The 6,000-nt window shown below is 55.3% G+C and overlaps 1 protein-coding gene across 20 annotated transcripts in view; it reads right to left on the bottom strand.

The window, feature by feature from the left end:
- The window catches only part of CYRIB (CYFIP related Rac1 interactor B), a 177,111-nt gene extending 172,329 nt beyond the window's left edge, over nt 1-4,782 (bottom strand). For 7 of the 20 annotated variants that reach the window (XM_063816059.1, XM_016958942.4, XM_063816041.1 and 4 more), the window contains exon 1: nt 3,925-4,229. The gene's annotated coding sequence lies outside the window, so the exon portion shown is untranslated. Of the gene's footprint in view, nt 1-3,924; nt 4,294-4,677 lie in introns of those variants that run through there. The other 13 variants (XM_063816050.1, XM_063816055.1, XM_063816046.1 and 10 more) reach the window with 9 other exon arrangements.
- Between the last annotated feature and the right edge of the window lie 1,218 nt (nt 4,783-6,000).

The following is a 6,000-nucleotide window of genomic DNA, read 5'->3' on the forward strand; positions in this document are numbered from 1 at the left end:
ATTGGATGCGGGGACAGATGATGGGACCGGGGAGGGACAGAAAGAGCACCAGGGGCTGAGGGAAGAAACAGACATTGCTGAGCACCTACTAGGTGCCATGCTCTCTGCTGGGCACTTTCCATACAACCTCTGGGTTGATCGTCACAGCAACACTTCCAGGTGGCGACTGTTAGTCCTCATTTGAAAGACGAAGAGAAAGACAAAGAGAAAGGAAGTATCCTGGCCAAGGGCACAGAGCTAGTGAGTGGCAGAGCCAGGATGTGAACCCAGGCTGTAGGGCCCCAAAACCTTCACTGCCTCTAGAAAGAGAAAAGGAGGAGAGGAAAAAAAAAATATTGCTCTTAACCTCATGCATCCTAGGCTAACAAAGTTGCCTTTCTTTCAGCCTGGTGAGGCCAATCACCCATTTTAAGACTATCAAAGACTTAATTGCCAAAGTTCTACTGAAGCAAAAGGACCTGATCCATCTGAGAGCCCAGAGAAGGATGAAAAACAAGATCACAAGGCATCCGTCTTCAACACGCCTTTATCAAGTATCCCCTTTAGGGAAGAGAAAAAAAATCAATCCTTCACTCCTCCCACCCGAATTTCTTTCTTTCAAGAAGCTCCAATTCAAGCTAAAACAGAGAGATGAATCTGGGCTTTGAGACGCCTATACGCTTGCTGAGCAAACAGTGATTATTACTGTTGTTGATGATGATAACAATAATCATGGATGGTGATCACTATTATACGGGGTGTGCAATGGGAACAGGGGCCTATGCTAAGGACTTTGCTTATGCTACTGCCAGGAGCAACACATCCCCGTGACACATGCGCCCATTTTACAGATGAGAACACTGAGGCTCCAAGAAGGCAACAAACTTGGTTCCATGCACACGAGCAGTGAGAAAGAAAACCAAGGCATGAATTTGGATCTTACTCTCTTACTCAGGAGCCCCGGGAGACCAACGGGGATTCTTTTGCCTGTTTAGAGATGAGGAAAAGAGGGGGCCGAGAGTGTAGTGACCTCTAGAAGGCTGCACAGCCAAGAGATAGTGAAGGTGTATCTGATAAAATTCATACTTAAAATCTGAATTTTCAGCTATACAACACTTCCTTTACAATGCTCAGTGGTGGCCGATTTCGCTGAAGACAGCCAAGTCCCAGACCGCCAAAGCCACATGAATCGTGGTCTCTTCAATTAACGAGATGGCAGTAATGCTGAGCACGGGTGAGGCCACAACCTCCTGGCACCCGCGTCCCTCGGGCGTCCTTCCTGTTCTTCCTGTGCATGGGTCTCTGGATCCTGATATAAGAGCTGTCAGGGACCAGGATTCCACATAGGGAGGAACCACGGGACAACCATTTCAAGGTCAACTGCAGGCCAGTGCGCTGACCTTGAGATGGAAAAAGAATGTACATCCTCAAAGAGCAAAGGGGAACCCATCATTCTTCTGCCCATTCTGTCAAAAGACACGTACTGTTTCCTGCATGGGCCAGGCAGCAAGTCAGGTGCCAGAGGAAGCACAAAGACCACTCAGCGTCTGCAAGAAGAAAAGTGAGCTCTGCAGGCTGAAGACTTAGGCGAGGACCCTCAATCTACCCCTTCCTGACTGAAGGTCTTGGGCCAAGTCCTGCACTCTCTCTAAGTCTCAGGAAAACAAGAACCCTAGCTCTCCTTTACAGGTAACCCTGGCCACTCCACAGTTCAGTCATTAAAAATGAATCTGGGCCGGGCACAGTGGCTCACACCTGTAATCCCAGCATTTTGGGAGGCTAAGGCAGGGAGGATCCCTTGAGCCCAGGAATTCGGGCAACATAGAGAGACCCCATCTCTACAAAACATTAAAAAATTAGTTGGGCATGGTGGTGCACACCCGTGGTCCCAGCTACTTGGGAGGCTGAGGTAGGAGGATGGCTTGAGCCTGAGAGGTCAAGGCTGCAGTAAGACATGATCACGCTACTTCTGCACTACTTCAACCTCAGCAATGCGTGAGACCCTGTCAAAACACAAACAAAATGAATCTGCACAAGCTCAAACTGCAGCACGCTGCTGCACAGAAGGGTCTGCGCTGTCTCTTAAAAATAATAGTAGCACTTACGGGGGTCGGGAGTTGGGGGACCCACATAGCTAAGGATCCTAAGAGAGGCACACAGAAGACTTTGGGAGCTGAGAAAGGAGAAGGGGTGGCTGTCAGAGACAGCAAAATTACTTGAAAATCTCCCAAAGTGAAGGGCAGAAACATATATCGGCCTTTATCTGAAAACCATTTCCAAGTCTCCCTGTGCTGGAACCCACTTCAGCCTCCTGCATCACACACTCTGCCCTTCTCCGTGCTGTGAGCCCAGCAAGGATCTAGAGTGCAAATTCCAATGTGCCTCCTCAGGAAGAAAACTCAGGCCAGCTGACCACTTCTGCATGCCGACCAAGGTAGAAAAGTCACCTCTTCCGGGCTTCCCCCAGATTACAGGAACCCCAGGCCTGGGAAACCATCCCAGCCGTTAGCCCTGGCTCAGTCTTGGCTGTTGGCCTCAGCCAGTCACCTGGCGGTGGCAATCAAAATGACGCCTTCTTTTTATTTTTCCCCCAGTGCAATCTTCCAAGAATGGGAGAGTCTCAAAGTCACAGTTTAAGCCCTTTTTCACAAGGGAGTCAGTATTTTCGCAAGATGGTCTTCCTCAGAGAGGGGAGGAGTCCATCCAACCCAGATAGCAAAATTGCTCCCTGGGGATCCTGGATGGATGTTACAGGGCAAGGAAGCCAAAATGTGGAAGCACACCGACTCACCTCTCAAAATTCACCACCCACTCGTTCATCTCACAATTATCTATGGGGTGCTTCCCACGTGCTCCAACGCACCCTTTCTAGGTGCTGGGGATGCAGAAATTCAAGGTGACTGGCAATGACACTTTCTATCACTGCGCCCCCTCCAGGCCAGGAAATCTACGCTCGTTTTCTCAAGGCCCCACTCGCAGCAGCCCATTTCACAGACGGGACCCTAAGACTCAGAGAGGGTAAGCGACTTGCCCAAGGTCACACAGCTAGTAAGCGGCAGGGCCAGGAATTAAACATAGCTGCAAAGTGCACGTGACACTCCCCCGCAGCCCCAGCTCTATCCCTCGGCACCCCTCCACCTCTTGCAGCAGGGTGGGTAGCAAAGGCACACCCCAAGTAGCTCCAGCATGGTAAGACCTCGATTCCTCCTTCGTTCCACTCCTGACACAGGACACAGGTCTCAAAGGACACACAGGTTTCTCCCACCCCCAGTGTGTGTGTACACAGCCCCAGGAAAGCCCTGCATGCTGCAAGGGCACCCACCCGCTAACACTGAACTTTCATTTAAAAAGAAAGATAATGAAAAGATAAAAGGCGAAGAGGAAGTGCTCTTTAAACACAGGCGGGTGGCTACCCCAGGAGGAAGTCTTGAGGCCAGTGGAGATTTTGTTCACCCCCTCTAGTTCCTCAAATCGAATGCGACTGGTCTTCCAAGCCCCTGATGGGAGGTGGCCGGGGGCCAGCGCTGCTCTCGGGGTCAGTCCCCGCACCGACACCCGGCTCGCAGGAAGGGTCTGCCCGTGACCAGCCACCCCGACCCGAGCGCCCCCTGCCTCGAGGCGCACAAGGCGCCGGCTCCGCAGCTGGGTGGACCCGGGCGGCGGCCCCGCTGCGCGCTCCCCTCGCGTCCGCCCGCCGCCCCCCGCGCACTCGAGGCGCCTCCCCCGGGACCCCCGCGCCCGCCGGCCCAGACGCCCCCACCACGGCGGCGCCCCCTGTCCACCCGCCGCAGCGCCCGGCCCGGCGGCCCGGATGGTACCTCCGCCTCTCCCCGCACCCAGCACGCACGCGCCCCGCACCCCGCGCCCTCTCCGGGGGCAAATCGGCTCCAGGGGCGCGCGCGCGGGCCGGCCGGGCGGCGGCGCCTTCAGAGCCCCGGCACGTACCTGGCGGCCCGGGCGGGCGAGGGGAGCGCGGCGCGGGAGCGCAGGAGCCTCGGAGCCTCCGGTGCCGCCGCCGCCGCCGTTTCCGGGTTGGCGGGGCTCACGTCACCGCCACAGGTTTGCGAGCTGCCCCCGCCGCGGCGGCAGCAGCAGCAGCAGCAGCAGCCCGGGCGAGTGCCAGGCGAGAAATAACTATAAAAGGAAGAGGAGCGGCGAGGAGGAAGAGGAAGCGCTGTTTACCTTCGAGAAGCCGAGCCGCCGGCGCTCGCACAAAAGGAGGACGCTCGCCTCGCGACGCGCCTCCCCCCGCGCCCAGTCCCCGCCGCATCGCGGGGCCCCGGCGTCAGCGCGCGCCGCGCCCCGGGACCGCCCCGCGCCGGCCCCCACCCCAGAACCCCGCGCCCGCCTGGCCCGTGTCCTCCCGAGCCGGGGCGCCACGGGCCCGGGACGGTGGTGACCTTGGGCAAGTCACCGCGGGGCGCGCTGCGGTTGGGGGTCATCGCCCTCATTGTGCGAGGAGGAAACCCGGCCCTGAGAGGAGCAAGAGTGACCCCCAAGGTCACGGCCTGTCAGGCAGGGCTTGGACTCGAACCCCGGTCTCCAGACCTTCAGGCCGGCCAGGTTCCCATCCCTGGGTCGCTTCCCCCTCACCTGGACTTCAGGAATGGTGACAGCCCCTGCCTGGCTCACCTCGCAGCGGGGTCAGTGAGAGGAATGCTGTCCACGCACCCATTCAGCCCTCCCGCAGATACTTACTGGGCCTACTAAGTGCCCGGGTTGTTCTAGGCCCTGGAGCTGCAGCTGCGAACCAAAACAAAATCCCTGCCCGGGAGGGGCAGCGGGGACAGGCCGTAAATATCTGATGGTGCTAAGTGCTGTGCCAGAGGAAAAATAAAGCGGGGTGAGGGGAGGGTGCGCGCTGTCGGTGCTACCCTAAGCGGTTCTCCAAGGACTTTAAATTTAGTACAGAAATTCCCACATAAAAAGCTCCTCGCCGTAATTCCAGTTTCAGGTATTATGGGAGACCTCATCTTTCCCCTGATCTAGAATGGAAAATACTGTGTTTTTCTCCCTGTAACAGGACATGCCTAGGAAACTGATACTCTCCTTCCCTCTGCCTTGCTCCCCTGGCCCAGAAGCCCATCCTATCATTATCTTGACATTCAACCAGAAATTTCTCGGGAAGATAGACAACATTCTCTCAAGTATCTTTCTGCTGTCCTCTAGCAGGGTATCAAAAGGGTTACATCAAAGGCTTCCATTGTCTTTCCACCTCCACCTCCAGCTATACGGGGGTTGGGGTGTGCTCACATCATACTCAGTGCTGAGTTACCTGATTAGGAGCCAGTTGTTCCATTTCTTTTCTTTTTTCTTTTTTTTTTTTTTTTTTTTTTTTGTCTAAGACAGGATTTTGCTCTGTTTCCCAGGCTAGGTAGCGCAGTGATGCGATAGCTCACTGCAGCCTCAAATTCCTGGGCTCAAGCGATCCTCCCACCTCAGCCTCCCAAGTTGCTGGGACCACGGGTATGCACCACCATGCTCAGCTAATTTTTATAGATTTTTGTAGAGGTGGGTCTCCCTGTGTTGCCCTGGCTGGCCTGTTTCTCCTGGGCTCAAGGGATCCTCCCTGCCTCCGCCTCCCAAAGTGTGGGGATTACAGGCATAAACCACCACACCCAGCCCGCCAATTATTTAACAAAGGTGCCTTGCGCCTTCTCTTGGCCAGGCCCAGTTCTCGGAGCTGGGGACGCTGAGATGGTGCCATTTCAGCAGTACTCCCTGGACTGCTCTCTAAGCTTACCCGAGCGCCAGTGCCTTCATTCCTAAAGGAAGGGAACTAATGTACACCTTGCTGTGGGGACTGAGAAGTAGGTGGGAAAACACTGGGTCCTGAACTATGACCTTCAGGAGAAGCAGGAAAAGGGTTTGGAAGCAGGCAGAGCTGAGCCGCTTATAAAATGAGCGTTAACAATTCTGAACATTTATAAAGTACTAAGCAGGTGCCAAGTGTGCGCAGGCCCATGAAGCAGGTTTATCATGGCCCAGTGTCATGCATTAAGATACTGCAGCTGGAAGAGA

Source organism: Pan troglodytes, chromosome 7 (assembly GCF_028858775.2).
Source record: "Pan troglodytes isolate AG18354 chromosome 7, NHGRI_mPanTro3-v2.0_pri, whole genome shotgun sequence".
In the NCBI taxonomy this organism is placed as follows: domain Eukaryota; kingdom Metazoa; phylum Chordata; class Mammalia; order Primates; family Hominidae; genus Pan; species Pan troglodytes.